The sequence below is a fragment of the Danio rerio genome, chromosome 12 (genome assembly GCF_052040795.2).
Source record: "Danio rerio strain M-AB ecotype USA chromosome 12, GRCz13ab, whole genome shotgun sequence".
NCBI lineage: Eukaryota > Metazoa > Chordata > Actinopteri > Cypriniformes > Danionidae > Danio > Danio rerio.
In genome coordinates, this window is record NC_141032.1 from 1,391,381 (window position 1) to 1,413,881 (window position 22,501).

A 22,501-nucleotide genomic window follows, 5' to 3' on the forward strand; every position below is an offset into this window, starting at 1 on the left:
AGAAGGAGTCAATTGTTTTGTGAATGACTCTGGAAGTTTTTGGTTCATTTATATAGGAAGAACTGGCTCAGAAGAGTCATTTGTTTTGTGAATTGCTCAAGATGTTTTTGATTCATTTATGTAGTATGAACTGGCTTTTAAGAGTCATTTGTATTGGGAATCACTCTGGATGCTTTTGATTCATTAAGACCTTTCTTAGAAGAGTAATATGTTTTGTGATTCACTCTGAATAATTTTGATTCATTTATATAAGTAGAATGATCTCAAAAGTGTAATTTGTTTTGAGAATCACTGAATCATTTATATAGTAAGAACTGACTAAAAACAATTTGTCTTGGAAATCACTTTGGATGCTTTTGATCTATTTACATAGTAAGAACTGGCTCAGAAGGAACCATTTGTTGTGTTAATCACTCTCAGGATGTTTTTGATTCATTTAGGTATAGTTTGATTCATTTATTTATTAGGAACTGTTTCAGAAAAGTCATTTGTTTTTTGAAACAGTCTGGATGCTTTTGATTCATTTAACTAGTAAGAGCTGTTTCAGTAGAGTCATTTGTTTCATGAATCAGTTTAGATGTTTTTGATTCATTTATGTAGTAAAATGGTGTCAGAATGAGTCATTTGTTTTGGGAATCACTCTGGATGTTTTTGATTCATTTAAGTAGTAAGAATTGCATGAGAAGAGTCATTTGTTTTCTGAATCACTCTGAATGTATTTGGTTCATTTATATAATAGGAACTGCCTTAGAAGAATCATTTGTTTTGTGAATCAGTCTGGATGTTTTTGATTCATTTATATAGCAAGAATGGTCTCAGAAGGAGTCATTTGTTTTGTGAATACTTTAATTGTTTTTCATTCATTATCTAGTATAAACTGGCTCAAAAGAGTCATTTGTTTAGGGAATCACTCTTAATGTTATTAATTAATTTATATAGTAAAAATGGACTCAGAACGAGTCATGTTTTGGAAATCAGTCTGCATGTTTGTGATTCATATATATATATATATATATATATATATATATATATATATATATATATATATATATATATATTTATATATATATATATATATATATATATATATATATATATATATATATATATATATATATATATATGTATAGTAAGAACTGTAACTCAATATAACTCAATGTTCCCCTCGATGGTCTTGTGCATTGATGTGTACTGTATTCATATTTAATAAATATTGATCAAAGTACATGGACCGCAGCAGCTGTGCAGTGTTTTAACAGAAGAAGAAGAAAGTTTTGCTGCTAATGGTCTGTAAATGAGCTGATTTTAATGACTTGAGGTATAATAATATTGAGGCCATCTGTCCTGCAGGTTTGCAGCTGCGGGGACAGCTATTAATACATCATGCAGCATTTATAATCATTAGCGGAGGGACACAAACCACCACAGGCTTTTCAACATCATTATTAATATGTGAACATGTACAACATGAACCCCCTCACACTACCAAATACACACACACACACACACACAAGCATTTCACACACACATATACACACACACGTTCATTAGACATGTGTTATTGCATTAATTTACATATCAAGACGCTTTTTTGTTTGTGTGTGTTTGTGTGTGTGTGTTTGTGTGTGTGTGTTTGTGTGTGTGTGTGTGTGTGTTTGTGTGTGTGTTGTAGCACCTGTTCATTTGCACAGAAGCACTTAAGCTTAAACTCTGCTGCTCAGGTTAATTAGTGTAAATTCATGCTAATCACTTTGACGAACCAGGAACAAAAGCCTGAAAAACAGAAGGAAGAGTCTTCACGTCATTGTGCATAATAAATAAATAGCATCTGTATTTTTGTTTTGCTTCTTTTTTTAAAGCAAAAATATCTAAAAACAGGATGAATTTATTCTTGGGGCAAAATTATATTATTAAACTTTGCAAATTAATTGATTGATTGATTGATTGATTGATTGATTGGTTTAAATACAAATTAAACAAATGAACAAATTAAATTAGGTATAATTGAATAAATAAATTATTTCTTTGAAAAAATTATATTATTATTGAAAAAATACATTTAATTTAATTTATTTCATTTTGTTGTTTTATTAACATTGAATTTTTTTTATTTCATTTTGTTGTATTTGTTTAATTTTTAAAATTTATTTTATTAAAAAAATTGTCTTATTGTTTCTTTTAATTTGTTTGATATATTTAATTTAATTTAATCTATTTTATTTTATTTTATTATTTATTTATTTTATTTGTCTGTTGTATTTTATTTGTTTTATTTTATTTTATTTCATTTATTTTGTTTTATTTTGTTTTACGTATTTAATTTAATTGAATTTAAAAAATATTTAGTTTTATTGTATTTAGTTTTATTTTAATTTATTTTTGTTTTATTTTTTAGTTTTATTTTTTTATTTTATTTATTTTATTGTATTTAGTTTTAATTTAATTTATTTTTGTTTTATTTTATTTAGGTATTTTATTTTGCTTATTTTTTATTTTATTTAGTTTTATTTTATTTAGTTTTATTATATTTAAATTTTATTTTATCTATTTGTCTTAATTTATTGGTTTTATTTTATTTTATTTGTTTTATTTTATTTTGTTTTATTTGTTTTTATTTATTTTGTTTTGTTTTGTTTTATTTACACTGGTGCACTAAAGTTACATTTTATGTCTTGAATTAACCATGATTGCATAAATAGCCAAAAATATAAATAACAAAAATACCTTTTCAGTCGCTTTCTAGTAAGATATCATCTCAAGTTTGGCTTTTATAAAGTACCTATATAAATTGTTTGCATTAAACAACAAAATAATTTGAATTAAACAACACAGATTAAATTTAGTATTGTTTCTTTCCTTATATTCAGCCCAAATAAATTGTTTGCAACCCCTTACCTTCACTTAAATCCAGTCAATCATTTCCCCCGTGTACATCAGCTTCTCTCTTGTACTTCTCTATTTCTGGCAGCAGTGTTTTCATTACTCTCTCTCTGTTAATCCACACACATTCACAGCCAAATAGGATTACATTGGATTTAGTGAGGAGAAATGAATTTCCCATGCTTGCATCAGCATCTTATGAGGGTTTTTAATGAATCAAGCACACGGTCAGTAACAAGCACTGAATCTCCTCTGTGCAGAGTCATTAAACTTTATACTTTCCCTTCCACTGATTCACACCTAATTATGTGGTGAGATGATAAGCATTGTTGAGGATTGCAGGTCATGCCAAAGACTGAGTTTGTTTATATCAGGACAAAACTTTTTAAGCCGCTGAGAGGTTTAGAAAATCAAATGAGATATAAATAAAGGATATGAGATGCTCCTGATATGCATACACAGAAGATTGATGAAATCAGGGGCTTGTTGGCAGATAAAATTATCAATTTAATTTTTATAATTCCTGAAAGTAGACATCAGACCATTTTATCATTTGTGTCCTAAATTGCGGCAGCAAAGGCTCAAATTCATGCAGTGGATGTTTATGTCATTATTATTTTATTTTACTGCAATTTTATTAAAATAGATGTTCATCCAATGTTTTTATTACTCTTCAAAATGCACAAATTAAAATATGTGCCCATAAAAAATAATGCACAACAGTTATCTTTATTAATCACAGAAGAACATGTTGAGCCTTATTTTTGAAGACATCTGTAACAGCGGGGAGTAACACCAACAACTCAGGTAAGATCCAATATGCAGGTTTATTCAAAGTCAGGCAAGCAATGGTCAACACAGGTGCAAACAGGTGTTTGGAGACAGTCCAGAATCACAGTCGAATACAGGCAAGAGGTCAGAAAGGCAGGCGGCAAAGACAAAGAGGATAACGAGGCTCACGGTCTGTACACAAGATGACAAGACTGGGAAAACGCATTGCATTGTTATTAGTAACAGATAACAAGACTCGTCAAACTGAAGGGGTGAATGTGTGGCTTAAATAGTGTGTGTTAATCAGTCTCTGGCAACCCTCAGGTGGTGTAAATGTAATCAGTCTAGATGAGGACCATGTGTGAGTGTGACCGGAGAGCATGTATGAATATGTAGTCCAGAAATGGCGGATTTGTAGTCCATGGTTATTGCAGGTGCAAACCAGCAATCTTATGGGAAATGATCGCTGGTAATCGTGACAACAACTCCTGGCACTGATTAATATCAGTTTAATAAATAAATTATGCATTTATTTATTATGTTTTAAAATATATTTTAGTGTCAATTTCTATCATTTCAGTTGATTTATTTAATTATTTTTTTATATTTAAACAAATAACCAAGCATGATATTATACATAACTTATTTATTATGATTGTTTTTATTATTATAATCATTATTTTTACTTAAAATAGAAAGATTTAAACAAAACAATATTAATAAATATTTATATATCTTTTTATGGGTTTATTTTATTTATAAAATAATCTTAATTTAAAATTAAAAAAAAATAAATAAATAATAATAATATATATATATATATATATATATATATATATATATATATATATATATATATATATATATATATATATATTTGCTTTGTTTAAATATTTGTGTTTTTAATAATAATAATAAAAATAAATTTGTTTATAATTTTCCAGATTCAAATTCATTTATTTAAATTGTTGTTATTTAACCCGATTTTAAAATTCCTGTTGTTTTTAATGAATTTGTTTGTTCGTTTATTTAAAAATTATTTTAATGTGTTTTTTTTTGTTTGTTTTAATTATACTTTTTTTAAATATGTAAATATAATTAAATTTCATAATTTTAAACATTCTAAAAAAATGTATGCAAATAAATGTTTGTAAATAAGTGAAACAATATCTCAATTAAATTCACAGGTAAAAAAAAGAAAGAAAAAAAGAGCAGTCAGAAGCATTGTGTGATTATAAGCTTCAGGATACTTTAATTGTTGTTTTTATGATTAATAATGCAACAATTATTGATAATTTTATTGATCGTTGTTTTGCTTAATGACACTTTTCTACCATGGTGACACCTGGATGTTTATTGCTTATTAACGTATATTAAGATCACCCTGTAAACTACATATACATTCATGCAGAGTCTATAATTTTCATGTTTCATCCTTACCAGACCATCTAAAGCACCAATTTTCCTCCAATTATTCCACAGCCCTCTTTGTCCGCAGCTCCACCATTATGTTTTTAGCACTTTATATTGAACAGCTTTTTTGGCCTCTCTGGCTTTTCTCAGCTTGTGTTACTTGCTCTCTCGCTCTACACCATCTTTTTATTATTTGTCTCTGTTTTTCTGTAGGTCTGAGCTCCTTCATTCATTCTCTGTGATTGTATTTCCCCTCACTACACCGTGTGACTGAAACAAAACAAAGAATCGTTGAAAACTACATTGGTGAAACCGCAAAAACCATACTATAGTCATATTACAAGTGTATACAGTGAATACCAGTGATATTTAAAACATGTTGTTAATGAATGCTCCTGAAGTGAACTGATAAACTGTAATAAATGTACAAGCAGAACGTGTATCTGAAGCACACAACAGAATGCACCCTAAATTGTGAATTTCAGATTCGCCAAAATGTTGGTAGCTCCCTCTAGTGGATTTGTCATCAGAAATGTGCAATGAAATGTACCCTAAGTAGGGTATTTTACGTTTCCAGACATGTAAACAGCACCCTCTAGTGGTTTTGACATCTGAAACGTACCTGGAGCAGCACATTTTTTGTTTTGAAAAGATGCAGACCTGCCCCCCTAGTGCAAATGTACAATGAAATGTACCCGGACTAACACATTTTATGTTTCACAAAAATGCAGACAGTGCCCTCTGGTGGATGTGTCACCTGAAATGGACTCGGAGCAACACATTTTTTTCCCCAAAAAATATAAACAGTGCCCTCTAGTGGATATGTCTTTTAAAACATGCAACAAAATGTACCCTGAGAAATGTATTTCAGTTTGCATAAATGTAAACAGCGCCCTCTAGGGGATATGTCTCCTGAAACATGCAACAAAATGTACCCAAAGAAATGTATTTCAATTAGCAAAAATGTAAACAGCGCCCTCTAGTGGATATGGCATCTGAAACATGCAATAAAATGTACCTGGAGGAAAATATGTTACATTTGCAAAAATGTAGACGGCACTCTTAAGTGGATATGTTATCTAAAAATTGCAACAAATTGTACCAGAAGCAACGCATTTTTTATTTTGCAAAAATGGACAACGCCCTTTAGTCAATTTGTCATCAGAAATGTACGACAAAAAGTACCCGGAACAATGTATTTTGTGTTTCGCAAAAAAGTAGACAGTGCGCTGTAGTGTATTTGATATCTGAAACATAAAACCAAACGTACCAGGAGCAATGTATTTTTTTGTTTTGCAAAAATGTAAACAGCGCCCTCTAGTGGATTTATCATCTGAAGCATACTTACTCTAGTGGATTTGTCATCTCATATGTACAATGAAACAAAGCTACAGCAACGCATTTTACATTTTGCATAAATGTAGACAGCGCCCACTAGTGTATTTGTCATCTCAAATGTACAATGAAATGTGCCTGGGGCAACGCACTTTATGTTTCACAAAAATGTAGACAGCGCCCTCTAGTGGATTTGTCATTTCAAATGTACAATGAAACAAAGCTACAGCAACGCATTTTACATTTCGCATAAATGTAAACAGCGCCCTCTAGGGGATATGTCTCCTGAAACATGCAACAAAATGTACCCTGAGAAACGTATTTCAATTAGCAAAAATGTAAACAGCGCCCTCTAGTGGATATGGCATCTGAAACATGCAACAAAATGTACCTGGAGGAAAATATGTTACATTTGCAAAAATGTAGACGGCACTCTTAAGTGGATATGTTATCTAAAAATTGCAACAAATTGTACCCGAAGCAACGCATTTTTTATTTTGCAAAAATGGACAGCGCCCTTTAGTCAATTTGTCATCAGAAATGTACAACAAAAAGTACCCGGAACAATGTATTTTGTATTTCGCAAAAAACTAGACAGTGCGCTGTAGTGTATTTGATATCTGAAACATAAAACCAAACGTACCAGGAGCAATGTATTTTGTGTTTTGCAAAAACCTAGACAGCGCCCTCTAGTGTATTTATCATCTGAAGCATACCTACTCTAGTGGATTTGTCCTCTCATATGTACAATGAAACAAAGCTACAGCAACGCATTTTACATTTCGCATAAATGTAGACAGCGCCCTCTAGTGTATTTGTCATCTCAAATTTACAAAGAAATGTGCCTGGAGCAACGCACTTTATGTTTCACAAAAATGTAGACAGCGCCCTTTAGTGGATTTGTCATCTGAAACATACCCGGAGCAACACATTTTTTTTTTTTTTTTGCAATAATGTAGACAGCAGTCTCTAGTGGATTTGTTTTAAAAAAAATGTATGAAACATACTCAGATTAATGCATTTTATGTTAATGTAGACAACACCCTCTAGTGGATTATCAGTGGATTATTATAGTGTTATCAGAAATGTAAATAGGAATGTACCCAGAGCAATGTATTTTACATTTGCAAAAAACGCAGACAGCGCCCTCTAGTGGATTTTGTCACCTGAAACGTACAATAAAACATACACTAAGTGATGTATTTTCTGTTTGCAAAATTGTAGACAGCGCCCTCTAGTGGATTTGCCTTCTCAAATGTACATGAAACGTAACCAGAGCATCGCATTTTTTATTTTGCAAAAATGTAAACAACGCCCTCTAGTTGATTTGAGGTCTGAAACGTACAATGAAATGTACCCAGTGCAATTTTACTTTTCACAATAATGTAGACAAGCACCCTCTAGTGGATTTGTCACCTGAAACATACCTGCATAAACACTTTTTTTTTTGCGCAGAAATGTAGACAGGCACCCGCTAGTGGATTTGGCATCTGAAACGCACAACGAAACGTAGCCAGAGCGGCACATTTTAGGGTAATGTTATCAGAAATGTACAAGGAAATGTACCTGGAGCAATGTATTTTGTTTCACAAAAATGTAGACAGCGCTATCTAGCGGATTTGTTATCTGAAAGGTACAATTAAATGTCAAATGCAATGCATTTTACAATAGGCAAAAATGTAGAGAGAACCCTTAAGTGGATTTCTTATTTGATTGCAATAAAATGTACCTGGAGAAATGTATTTTACATTTGCAAAAGTTTAGACAGCACCCTGAAGTGGATTTCTTATCTTAAAAGTGCAATGAAACGTACCCGGAGCAATGTAAAATGTAGATTGAGACAGGTATTTCCAATGACCCTGGGCTGTTGAAGCCTCTGTGGTATTTCTGCATGCCGGAGAGAAAGTTTCCTGCTGTGCTCGTGTGCGATTAATTCTGTGGGTGTAATCGGAGCCGCTGTTGTTTTGATCAATCTGTAGCAAAAGCTCAACCTGCATGCATAATCACACACAATGCCTCTGATTAAAGCATGCAGATCGTTTGATGTGGCCATTTATATAATCATTTCTGCTGGTTGTCAGAACAAGAAAATCACGCTGATGAAAATGCAGAGTCCTCCTGCAGGCCTTTGTGTTCCTGTTCAATCAGTAGCATTCGTTTATACCATAAAATACAGTAGAATGCAATGGTTAGGTTAATTTAGAGGACAGACGACTAAGCCAGCACCCTTTTTATGGTCATAGTGCACTAGAAATAATATTGAAAATTGCAATTGTTATTTTTATTATATTAACAATATTGCTTAAAAATAATTGTAAAAATAAATAAATAAATAATAATAATAATAATTATTATTAGTATTATTATTATTAATAATAATAATAGTAATATTAATGGTATTTTTATATTATTAATGTTATTGTTATTAATAATATAAATGTTATTATTATTATTATTGTTATTATTATTATTAGTAGTAGTAGTAGTATTATTAGTATTATTATTATTACTATTATTATTATTATTATTGAGGGTATTATTATTATTAATATTAATGTTATTATCATTATTATTGTTGTTGTTTTATTAATATATTAATACTGTTTTATTGCACATAAGTTTATTGTTAAAAATGATACTTTACAATAAATGGTATTTTTGCAAATAATAAATACAATTACATTAATTCAATTATAATTTAACAATAATAAATTCAATAAAATAATGTATTAAATACATGAAGAAATATAATTATAATTCTTAGAACAAAATATATATTTTAAATTATCTATATTTATTTTTTTTAAATAGAAATAGCTCTGAAATAATTAATGTAAACTGAAATATTCTTTTTTAAATTAATTATTTCAATTTAGATTTTTTTTTTTACAAATTATTTTACAAATATTAGGTTAAAAATTTTATCATTTAATTTTAAAAGAAATAGTAAACACTATTTAGTTTATTATTATTTGACGGCCTGTAAATGTATGTGTGTTATAAAACTTACTGAATATTTCATGAAGCTGTATGACATTAATATGCTTATTTATCATTTATGATTATCAATTCAAGTAAATAGTGATGAGAGAAATGAAAAGTAACAAAAATATTTATAAAGACAAAATCATGTTGTATACTGGTCACCTTTTTTCCCTTAAAGAAAAACTAAAATTTTTAAATACAAGTTAAATTTGGCAGTAAAAGTCCAAATATATACAGCTTTATGGTATGCTGTTTAGTAACCATATTTCATATTTTGTTCCATTTTTATAATATATTTTTAAATGGCCAAATTTTTAATGTAAATAAAGATTACATATTTAATTTTATTATCATCTGTATTGAGCTTTAAAAAATGTAGGGTTGAATTTCAGGATTTTCTGATGAGATTTCAGCATGACTATTTACTGCCTAAAACATTAAATTTGACTTTCTCAGACGGCTTTTATCACATCACATTGCATTAGCACTCAGTCGGACACTCATGTGTTGTGCACTTTAGAGATGTGGATGTGGGTTTGTTGAGTCAAAACAGCACAGAAACTGCTTTTATTGACATTTCTGCAGTTGTTATTGGATCTGTGCTTCTCCTGGGAGACGGAGAACAAGTGAAAATGCAGAAACGGTCATCTGAGGACAGAAAGTTTTGACTCTCTAATAAATAAATGACAATAAAAACTAAAAAATAAAATACAATTAAATTAAAGCTACTCAATAAAAAATAAATAAATAAATAAATGAATGAATTAAAAAATAAATAAAATAAAAATAAACAATTAAATTTATCTGTCATCCGAGGACATAAAGTTTTGACTTGTTGGCACCAATGGTGTAGTGGTTAGTGCGTCGACACATGGCGGTGGTGTTCACAGTGATCTGAGTTTGATTCCCGGCTCGAGGTTCCAAGCTGATCCGTCCCCTCTCTCACACTGTCCTGTCTATACTCTCTACTGTCTTTTAATTTAATTTAATTTAATTTAATTTAATTTAATTTAATTTAATTTAATTTAATTTAATTTAATTTAATTTAATTTAATTTAATTTAATTTAAATACAGCAAAATTCATTAAATAAAGTACAATTTAATTAATAAAATTAAAAAAATAAATTAATTAAAAATATTATAATAAATTAATTTAATTAAATATTTATATTGCACATAAGTGTTTATTCCACCAGTCTTACAATGGAAATTATACTGTACAATAAAGGATATTTTGCAAATAAATACATTTAAATAAATTAAATAAAAATTTTAACAATAATAAATTCAATAAAACATAATTCATAAAATTATAATAATTATAGTTCTTATAACACAATATCTGTATTGAAAGTTTTCTTTAGAAATAGCACTGAAATTAATCATTTAAACTGTAATACAGTAACTTTTTGTTTATTTTATGTATAGATGGTTTTACCAATTAATTTACAAATATTACATAATAAATTGTGTTATTTATTTATTTTTTTATTAAACATTTTATTATTTAACTTAATAATTTATAAACACTGTTTATGTAAGTATTACTTGACAGAATGCAACTAATTGTATATTTCTTGAAGTTTCAAATACTTTGAAATGCTACCAGTCGGACACTCATGTGTTGTGCACTTTAGAGCTGTGGATGTGGGTTTGTTGAGCCGAAACAGCACAGAAACTGCTTTTATTGACATTTCTGCAGTTGTTATTGGATCTGTACTTCTCCTGAGAGACGGAGAACAAGTGCAAATGCAGGACTGGACAGAAAGTTTTGCCTCTCGCTGATTGGAGTTCACTGAAGAGGATCTTTGAGAAGATCGAGCATCTCATGAGACTTCAAACCTCCTAATTAAACGTTTACCCTCCTGAAACACAGACTTAGTGCTGCTTCCGCCTTTATTCAACCCTTGTGTGCTGTTGAGTCATTTTCATCTACTCTGGGGGAGATTTTAGGCTTAATTTGACCACAATTTTAGGAAATGCTTTGAAAACAATACACTCTGGGCAGATTGACTCCCCTTTGGTTATGTTGGTGGCTTTTTTTGCCCCCTTGACTTTCATTATTATCACATTTTTTGATTGCAAAGCCATGACATCATAATCATTGATTGCTGTTGGTTGTCCTTGTTGGGAAGAAGGAATATCTGTCATTTTTACTTTTGATCATCAGTTGCAGTGCAAAAAAAGCTTAGTTTCTGCCTTATATACGGAGCAAAAGACCTTTGTAGTCTTATCTCAAAATAATCCCCTCAGCTGAACACAGTAAACACAGTGAGTGTATTTCAGCACACACACTATAATCTGCTTTTTTGCTCCACTGAACTCCATATAAAAGCCAGAAACTCTTCTGCACTGGTCTATCTAAAGGGTTAATGCTGACAATTGATGATCAACAACTGGAAATACTACAAAAGTAAAGTAAAGTTGTACTTTGGAATAAACTAAATGCATGTATTTTAATTTTATTACTAGCATTTTATTTTCAAGATCTGAGGTAAACTACAGTATGGTGCTTTTAGAATGGCTATAAATGCCAAACAAGTAATCAAACTGGCATTAAAAATACACCAACACTGCTGATTAATAGATAAAAAATAAATAAATAAATAAATAAATAAATAAATAAATAAATACAAATAAATAGAATAAAATAAAACACTTCTAATAAATAAAATATATATATACTAAAATTAAATACATCTAATAAATAAAAAAAATATATATACTAAAATTAAATACATCTAATAAATAAAAAAAATATATATACTAACATTAAATACATCTAATAAATAAAATAAAATACCTTTAAAGAATAACACATATAAAATAAAAAATAAAGAATATCTAATAAATGAAATAAAACAAAATAAAATTAGATACAACAAAATAAAATACCTCTAATGAAGAAAATAAAACTAAATAAATACATAAAAATAATAATAAATAAACTAGAATAAAATAAAATATAATACCTCTAATAAATAAAATAACATACAATTTTTAAAATACCTTTAATAAATAAACAAAATAAATAAATAAAAAATAAAATACCTCTAATGAATAAGATAAAATTAAATCCTTATAATGGATAAGATAATATAAAATAAAAATTTATTTAATTTAAAAAATAAACAAAATTCATAAAATAAAACAAAAATTAAATTGTAATTTTGAATTTTAATTAAAATAATACAATTAAATTAAATAAAAAAATCTATAAAATAAAATAAAATGTAATGAATAAAATTAAAAGAATTAAACATTCATAAAATAAATTAAAAATAATTAACACAATTAAATAAAGTTAAATAAATTAAAATTATTAAATTAAATTAAATTAAATTAAATTAAATTAAATTAAATTATTAAATTAAATTAAATTAAATTAAATTAAATTAAATTAATCTTTATACTGCACATAAGTGTATAATGCACCAGTCCCGCAAGGTACAACATACTGTACATTAAAGAGTATTTTGCAAATAATAAATACATTTAAATAAATTAAATAATAATTTCAACAATAATAAATTCAATAAAAAAGAAACATTTATTAAAAAATAAATATAACTATATTTATTAGAACAAAATGTGTTTTTAATTTATCTACATTAAAAGTTGTTCTTTAGAAATAGCACTGGAATTATTCAGTTCAACTGAAATACAGTAACTTTTTGGTTAAAACTGCTGATTTAAAGTAAAATACTACTAATGCGTTTGCGTTTACCTAGGTGGTTTGCATTTTTACTTTAAGGCACATTGAATCAAACAGGTTATAATCAGAAACCTTCATTTTCCACTTAATCCAATCTAAAGCATGCACTGGACTTTGAATGAAAGACACGGTAGTTTAATTGTTTTCAATGTACTTGAGAAGTGAAATTACATGATGTTCGGGTTTTTCCCCTTGAAATTAATTGAGTTTTTGCTTTTAAACCAGAACACACATCCGCCTGTGGGCAGAAAAAATAATGTTGCTTTCCCTTTGAATTGACTGTAATACATTTTTAGACCCCACTGCCAGAAATCTGTGGTTACTTTGAGCAAAAACTCAATTAATTCTGATAAATTTGACAAGCGACCTGAATCTGTTTTAGCTCTGGAGTAAATGCATCTTGAAATAAGAATGTTTAAGTTATTTATGCTTATTTTATTTATTTTTTGCAGCACATGCATGTTCAAGGGGAAACTCTTGATGCTTTAACTGCATGGAAACCATTTTCAGGAAATTGCATTTGAGATCCACATCCTCTCTGATATTGCTTGCGTTTCCCAAATAAAGCAGAAGTCTGTGAACTAGAGCAGACCTTTTAGTGTCAAAAGTTTACAGCAAACCTCAATAACCACCATGTCTGAGGGACATAAATATAATACTGCCTTGCAAACACTGGGAAAACAACTTCATGGGTTGTTTGGATGACAAATGGATGTAGTTAGAGGCATTACCACACAAAAAACATACTTTTTTTTGGAAACAATGGCTCTTTGTGGAGTCTTTATGTGACGGATAATGAAGAACAGTCTTTAGTTTAGCATTATTGTACTATATAATATATCTGTGATAAAAGCAAGACTTTTTTTAAGATAAAACTTTACAAAATGAAGATATATTTAATTGGAAATCAAAAATAAAAGATGAAAATGAAGAGAATTTATGCTTGTTTTAAGGTTAAGCTATGCAAAAATATGCATTCATTTTGAACTTTATTCTTAATACATTCTGCATTTAATTGAATTAATGTTTTCATCTGAAAATGAACGTTTAAACAAGTCAAAGGAGCTTGAAAACTTTTCAGAGAATTTTGTTTCGTTTTGTTTCTGTCATGTTCTGTTCCATTTCCGTTCCATTCCATTTGCTCTTTCGTTCTGTTTTCTATTCAAATTCTGTTTCATTCTGTTTCCGTTCCTTCCATTCTGTTCTGTTTTGCTCTATTCTGTTCTGTTTCGTTTCATTTAATTCCTCTTTGTTTTGTTTTGTTTCGTTTCATTTATTTAGTTTAGTTTCTTTTTTACTTCATTTAATTTCATTTTAGTTTTGTTCCATTTCTGTTCATTCTGTTCTGTTTTGTTCCATTCCATTTAGTTTTTGTTCAGTTCCATTTCTGTTCTGTTCGGTTTCATTTCATTTCATTTAGTTAAGTTTAGTTTAGTTTAGTTTATTTAAGTTTAGTTTAGTTTAGTTTAGTTTAGTTTAGTTTAGTTTAGTTTAGTTAAGTTTAGTTTAGTTTAGTTTAGTTTAGTTTAGTTTAGTTTAGTTTAGTTTAGTTTAGTTTAGTTTAGTTAAGTTTAGTTTAGTTTAGTTTAATTTCATTTCGTTTTGTTTTGTTTCGTTTTGTTTCATTTTGCGTCACTTCATTTCATTGCAGTTCTGTTCTGTTTATTTGTGAATTGTTTTGTTCAATTTGTTTTTGTTCTGTTCCACTTCTGTTCTGTTTTGTTTCATTTAATTTCTTTTAATTTTGTTTAGTTTAGATTAGTTTAGTTTCATTTAGTTTCGTTTTGTTATGTTTTGTTTCGATTCATTTAATTTCGCGTCACTTTCACTTTAGTTCTGTTCTGTTTATTTCTGGTCTGTTTTGTTCCATTTCATTTCCTTTTTTTTTTCATTTCTGTTCTGTTCCATTCCATTTTGTCCTACTCTGTTCTGTTTCAATCTGTTCTCTTCCTACTGTTCTGTTCCCGTTTAGTTCTATTCTGTTTCGTTTTTGTTCCATTCTGTTTCTGTTCTGTTCCATTTCTGTTCCATTCCGTTTTCCTCTGTTCCATTCCTTTCCATTTTTGTTCTGTTCTCTGTTTCTGTTTCTGGTCTCATTGGAGCAGATATCAGTTATTAATACTAAGTTATTTTAAATTTTATAAATTACATTTATTTATTATTGTGTGTGTGTGTGTGTGTATGTGTGTGTGTGTGTGTGTGTGTGTGTGTGTGTGTGTGTTTGTGTCTTGCATACACTGCATATAATGTCGATTTTTAATATATGTCATACAGCATGACTGTAGTAAATGACCCTGTTCAGCCTTTTCCAATGATTCAGGAGTCAGTGAGAATGTGTTGAGCCTGACTCTTTGAGGATGAAGTATGATTTATGTCCATTATTTCACAGCCTTACGCAGCCTTTGAAGACACACTTACACACACACACACTTACTCTCTCTCTCACGCACACACACACACACACACACACACACACACACACACACACACACACACACACACACACCCCTGAGCTGAAGAGCATTTCAGCAGGATGAAAGGAAACATCCCACCCAGATCAAACATTATTTTAGCATGTTTTATCTCATTAATCCTGACTCTTGTCTCAGTCTCTGAAGGACAGACGTCTCTGACCCTTTTAACTCCGTCTGAGAGATTTTAAACACACCTGTCAAGTTCGCTGACATGATGATTTCAGTGCATATACGTGCAAAAATTCAATATATGTTGCAATTAAATTAGTTATGTATTAATTTATTTATTTATTTTTCATCCATTCTTCCATCCATCCATCCATCCATCCATCCATCCATCCATTCATTCTTTTATTTATTATTTTCATTTATTTATGCATGTATTTTTAATGCGTGTATTTATTTATTTAATGTCTTTTCTATGTATTTTTAATATTTTTATTTATTTTTATCTTTATTTAATGTCTTTATGTATTTTTAATATAGTTATTTATATATTTTTGTCTTTATTTAACATCTTTATGTATTTTTAATATTAGTATTTATTTGTTTTTGTCTTTATTTAACGTCTTTATGTATTTTTAATATTGTTATTTATTTAATTTTGTCTTTATTTAACGTCTTTATGTATTTTTAATATAGTTATTTATTTATTTTTGTCTTTATTTAATGTCTTTATGTATTTTTATATTGTTATTTATTTATTTTTGTCTTTATTTAATGTCTTTATGTATTTTTTTTATTGTTATTTATTTATTTTAGTCTGTATTTAACGTCTTTATGTGTTTTTAAAATTGTTATTTATTTATATTTGTCTTTATTTAATGTCTTTATGCCATTTTAATATTTTTATATATTTATTTTGACTTTATTTATTGTCTTTATGTATTTTTATATTTTATTATTAATTTTCATCTGTATTTAATGTCTTTATGTATTTTTATTATTTTTTATTTATTTATTTTCGACTTAATGTATTTTTTATATTTTCATTTATTTATTTTCGATTGTACAAGTAAAAAAAAAAAACAATTAAAACTGCTACTATTTTTTACACTGATTCTATTTGGACTTAAAGAAACATTTTTACAATAAAAATATTCATTAAAAATACTCATTACCCAATAATTTTCTATACTTATTATTTTAGCCATTTATGAAAACTGTTTAACCATAACCATATGTTTATCATATTATTAGCCCTTTTTTAATTAAATTTTTAGTTTTTAAATTGTTTTGTAAATGTTTTCAAATTTTTAACTACACATGCACGTTATATCTCCTAACATTTATTGGGAATTTTATTAGAATATACAATTTTATTAAATGTATAAGAACATACAATCATAGAATGACCAATATTAATTATATTGAATTGAGGGGGAACCTAATTATCTTTCTTTGAATTTATAACTTATGATTGCTAAAATACAGTCCGTGTTGATCAAATTTGCATACAGTATTTATTTAAAACACACACACACACACATTTGACTCTGGAAAGATTTCAACCTGAATAAATTTGACTTTTATAAATATTAATAGTAGTTTATTAACTTTTGGAAACTTTTGTTCCATTTCCTAAAAGCATACGCAGTTTTATTATGTATATGCATATAAATATAACTCGGAACTGACCAAATGCATTCAGAGGGTGAATGTTAACGTTTCCAGAAGACATTAGCACATTTTATTCCTTCACATCCTCCGAAAACAAAGGCATATTAAACCCCCGAGGGGAGGATGTATGAAATCAAGTGTGCCAACAGCGACGCTAATGTTAGTCGTTTCTGTATTACTTTTAATATCCCATCACATTGTCAGTGATTTTGCAGATTGACGCTCATGCATAACAATCAGATCAGTGTTACCTGAGAAAACCCGAAAGCCCCAGCTTAATGCTTGTCGATGCATTTTTCATGAGTGGCTTAGAAAGAAACCGCAGAGAGCAAAATCAATAGAGACAGTCGTTCCACAGCGGAGGTTAAACTCCTGGATTCAATATGAACTCTCTAAAGCGTGATGCATCAGAAATAAAAGCAGCAAGAAACAACAACAGAAAACCCTTTTAGAAACCGTGCAGCCTTTAGTGAGAGTTTGCTTACATCATATTTGATTCATCAAGCTCTTATTCGGTTCACCTGTATTTGTACAGCGCTTTTCACAATTATTATTGTTCCAGAGCAGCTTTAGGAAAGGTGTAATTATTGCATTACAATTAAATCCAGATGGTTATTAGTTACCTTTATTAGTTACTGATTACATTGACTAAGAGCTTTTAACATTCATTCAATTACCATCTTTTCAGCTCAGTCCCCTTATTAATCTGGGGTCACCACAGCGGAATGAACCGCCAACTATTCCAGCATATTTTTTTATGTAAATGCCTTTCCAGCTGCAACCCATCACTGGGATAGCATTTCACATTATTTGACATTAATAACAGTTTAGGTTCACTGTAAATTATACTGTTATTATGTCTCTCCAGTTTAATGAAAATGAATGGAAAAGGCTTGAAATTCTCACTTTAACAGATGTACCAGTCCAGATTTGATAGGGTTGATCATTTAGAGACTGTAGTGAATGATACAGTAAGGCTGCTTATGAATAAATCTGCTTGTTCCCGATCCCCGGCTGGTCCTCGTGGTCCTGGCTGCTGCAGTGTTGTGGGAAATGAAACGACAGTAATAATAGCTCCGTCTGAATCCATGAGCAGATCAGACTGAGCTCCTCTCAGAGGGAAACTCTGTCTGATCTACGTCTGCTTTATGTGCTGGATCTGGTGTCTGTGGCCCGCGTGTTCATCATCATAAGAGAAAAGAGAATCCTACATGACAATGAAGTTAGAATAAAACTTTTACAGGATGAAAAGCAACGTCCTGGTATCTGAAAAAGCTGCTCAGATAGCAGATATTATTTTTAATATGTTGCAGGATGCGACTAGAATAATACTAGTTCATTTATGCACACGGGAAGGGCAAATTAATGTCTGATGTAGACAAAAAACTTTCCATAAGTGCATAGTGTATAAGTGCATACTAGTGTAAAAGTATATAGTGTACAGTGCAGGGTGTATAGTGCATAAGTGTATAATGCATGAGTGTATAATGCATAAGTATATAGTTTATAAGTGCATAGTGGATAGTGTATAAATGCATAGTGTATAAGGGTATAGTGTATAAGTGCAGTGTATAAGTGCATAATGTATAAGTGCATAGTGTATAAGTGTATAGTGTATAAGGGTATAGTGTATAAGGGTATATTGTATAAGTGCATAATGTATCAGCATATAGTGTATAAGGGTATAGTGTATAAGGGTATAGTGTATAAGGGTATAGTGTATAAGTGCAGTGTATAAGTGCATAGTGTATAAGTGTATAGTGTATAAGTGCATAGTGTATAAGTGTATAGTGTATAAGGGTATATTGTATAAGTGCATAATGTATCAGCATATAGTGTATAAGGGTATAGTGTATAAGGGTATAGTGTATAAGTGCAGTGTATAAGTGCATAGTGTATAAGTGTATAGTGTATAAGTGCATAGTGTATAAGGGTATAGTGTATAAGTGCATAGTGTATAAGGGTATAGTGTATAAGTGCATAGTGTATAAGGGTATAGTGTATAAGTGCATAGTGTATAAGGGTATAGTGTATAAGTGCATAGTGTATAAGTGCATAGTGTATAAGGGTATAGTGTATAAGTGCATAGTGTATAAGGGTATAGTGTATAAGTGCATAGTGTATAAGGGTATAGTGTATAAGTGCATAGTGTATAAGGGTATAGTGTATAAGTGCATAGTGTATAAGTGCAGTGCATAAGTGCATAGTGTATAAGTGCATAGTGTATAAGTGCATAGTGTATAAGTGCATAGTGTATAAGGGTATAGTGTATAAATGCATATTGTATAAGGGTATAGTGTATAAGGGTATAGTTTATATTGCATAGTGTATAAGTCTATAGTGAATAAGCATATAGTGTATAAGGGTATAGTGTATAAGTGCATAGTGTATAAGGGTATAGTGTATAAATGCATATTGTATAAGGGTATAGTGTATAAGTGAATAGTGTATATTGCATAGTGTATAAGTGTATAGTGAATAAGCATATAGTGTATAAGGGTACAGTGTATAAATGCATATTGTATAAGTGTATTGTATTGCATATAGTGTATAAGTACATAAGTGTACAGTGTATAAGTGCATAATAGTTACTGTTTAAGTCTATTAGTGTATAAGTGCATAGTGTGTAAGTGCAAAAGTGTATAGTGTATAAGTGCATGGTGTTTACTGCATAAGTCCATAAGTGTCTAGTGTATAAGTGCATAGTGTATAAGGGTATAGTGTATTGTGTATAGTGTATAAGTCCATAAATGTATAGTGTATAAGTGTCAAGTGTATAAGTGCATAAATAAGTGCATAGTCTATAAGTATGTAGTGCATAAGTACTGTGTATAGTGCAAAGTGTATACTGTAAGTGTATAGTGTATACTGCATAAGTGTATAGTGTATAAGTGCATAGTATATAGTGTAAATAGTGTATACTGACAGTGTATAGTGTATAAGTGTATACTGCTTATGTGTAATAGGTAAGTATAGTATGAGGTGTAAATAGTGTATAGTGCGTCATTTGGGATGTGACTCTTGAGTTGATCTGCTGTTTGTAAGAGTAGAGAACAGCAGATCCTCACAGAGACTCAACAGTCCTGCAGTGATATTCAGATATTCAGCTGTTTTTCTTTCTTTTTTTTTTTTTTTGAGAGCAGATTCAGCTCTTCTCTGCAGGCTATGTGTGGGACTCTGGAGGGAAGAAACACACTTCCTGACAGCGTTTGAAGTGTTGAAAATCATCCTCTGACTGACACACAGCACTGATCAAATAATGCAATATTTATAAGACCTGACCGTCACATTGAAATGCACACGGCTTCTGACATCCTGTGGGTTCTGCTCAGTTTTACAATAAGTTTATAGTAGATAAATCTCACAGTAAATCCAATATCCTGCATCATGTTTTTGATATTTGTACTGGGGAAAAATAGCACTTTAATTTAAGCTGCCCTTATTATTGTAGTTGCAGTTAATTATGCAGAATGACATGCCACTAATCCTAAGCATAACAAACATTGTTACCCTATTGAATATACATGTAATTAATTAATATTACTCAATGGTTAAACTAATAATTGCACTGTAACAAGGTCACCTTAAAATAAGTGTAACTAAATATCCTAAGAAACAGGATTACAGTAATTAAACAACATAGAGAAGTATTTTATCCCCAGTAATGTTTAAAGCAAGTCACATTTTTGATGTGCTAAAATGGCTAAAACTAAAATTGAAAAAGAAAATGAATAAATAAGTTATATGTTAACATCGCTCACACACTTTGCAAAGTTTCACCAGTTAATGTTAGCTAATATATTTTTGTAAAGCATTTAAAAACAAAAAGATATATTAAAAAAGACAGAAGGAACACAGCAAAATAATGATAAATTGAGATAAAATACAAACTATTACAATAAGACTAAAAAGACAGCAAAATGATTAACTTTAAGTAAAAAATATCAAAAAAATTACTTATAACAACTGATGCTGCCACACACACACACACACACACACACACACACACACACACACACACACACACACACACGCATATATATATATATATATATAACCTACGATCTCTCTCACCCAATAGACTATCCACCATTGTTTCAGACTCTCTTCCTCCATCTCGCAAACTCACTGCACTTGATTCGAACAGTGCCACTAATACACTCTGCTCCACACTAGCATCATGTCTAGACCGATTATGTCCTCTTGCATCCAGGCCAGCCCGTGCCAGTCCTCCTGCACCCTGGCTCTCGGATGCTCTCCGTGAGCATCGCTCAAAACTTCGGGCTGCAGAGAGAATTTGGCGGAAAACTAAAAATCCTGCACATCTCTTAACATACCAAACTCTTCTGTCCTCTTTCTCAGCTGAGGTTACTTCTGCAAAGCAGACGTATTACCGTCTGAAAATCAACAATGCCACTAATCCTCGCCTACTTTTTAAAACATTTTCCTCCCTCCTCTATCCTCCTCCTCCACCCGCATCCTCCACACTTACTACTGATGACTTTGCTACATTCTTCTGCACCAAAACTGCAAAAATCAGTGCTCAATTTGCTGCACCTACAACAAACACGCAAGATACAACACCAACACCACACACACTCACCTCTTTTTCTCAGCTCTCTGAGTCTGAGGTGTCCAAACTTGTGCTATCTAGCCATGCAACCACCTGTCCACTCGATCCCATTCCCTCTCATCTCTTGCAAGCCATCTCTCCTGCAGTCATACCAACACTGACTCACATAATTAACACATCTCTTGACTCTGGTTTATTCCCCACTACATTTAAGCAGGCTAGGGTAACCCCACTGCTAAAGAAACCCAACCTGGACCATACGCTACTTGAAAACTACAGACCAGTATCCCTGCTTCCATTCATGGCCAAGATTCTGGAGAAAGTAGTGTTCAATCAAGTCCTGGACTTTCTTACTCAAAACAATCTCATGGACAACAAGCAATCCGGCTTTAAGAAAGGCCACTCAACTGAGACTGCCCTGCTCTCGGTCGTGGAGGATCTCAGACTGGCTAAAGCAGACTCTAAATCATCAGTCCTCATTTTGCTGGACTTGTCAGCTGCTTTTGACACTGTCAACCACCAGATCCTGCTATCTACGCTTGAGTCACTGGGCGTTGCGGGCACTGTTATACAATGGTTTAGATCTTACCTCTCTGACAGGTCATTCAGGGTGTCTTGGAGGGGAGAGGTGTCCAACCTACAGCATCTAAACACTGGGGTACCTCAAGGCTCTGTTCTTGGGCCACTTCTCTTCTCCATCTACACATCATCTCTAGGACCAGTCATCCAGAGAC

The 22,501-nt window shown here is 30.4% G+C and overlaps 1 protein-coding gene across 1 annotated transcript in view; it reads left to right on the forward strand.

Annotated features, from left to right (window-relative positions):
* Positions 1 to 22,501, forward strand: part of rab26 (RAB26, member RAS oncogene family) — a 112,059-nt gene that overhangs the window by 66,617 nt on the left and 22,941 nt on the right. The gene's annotated exons all lie outside the window — the stretch shown is intronic.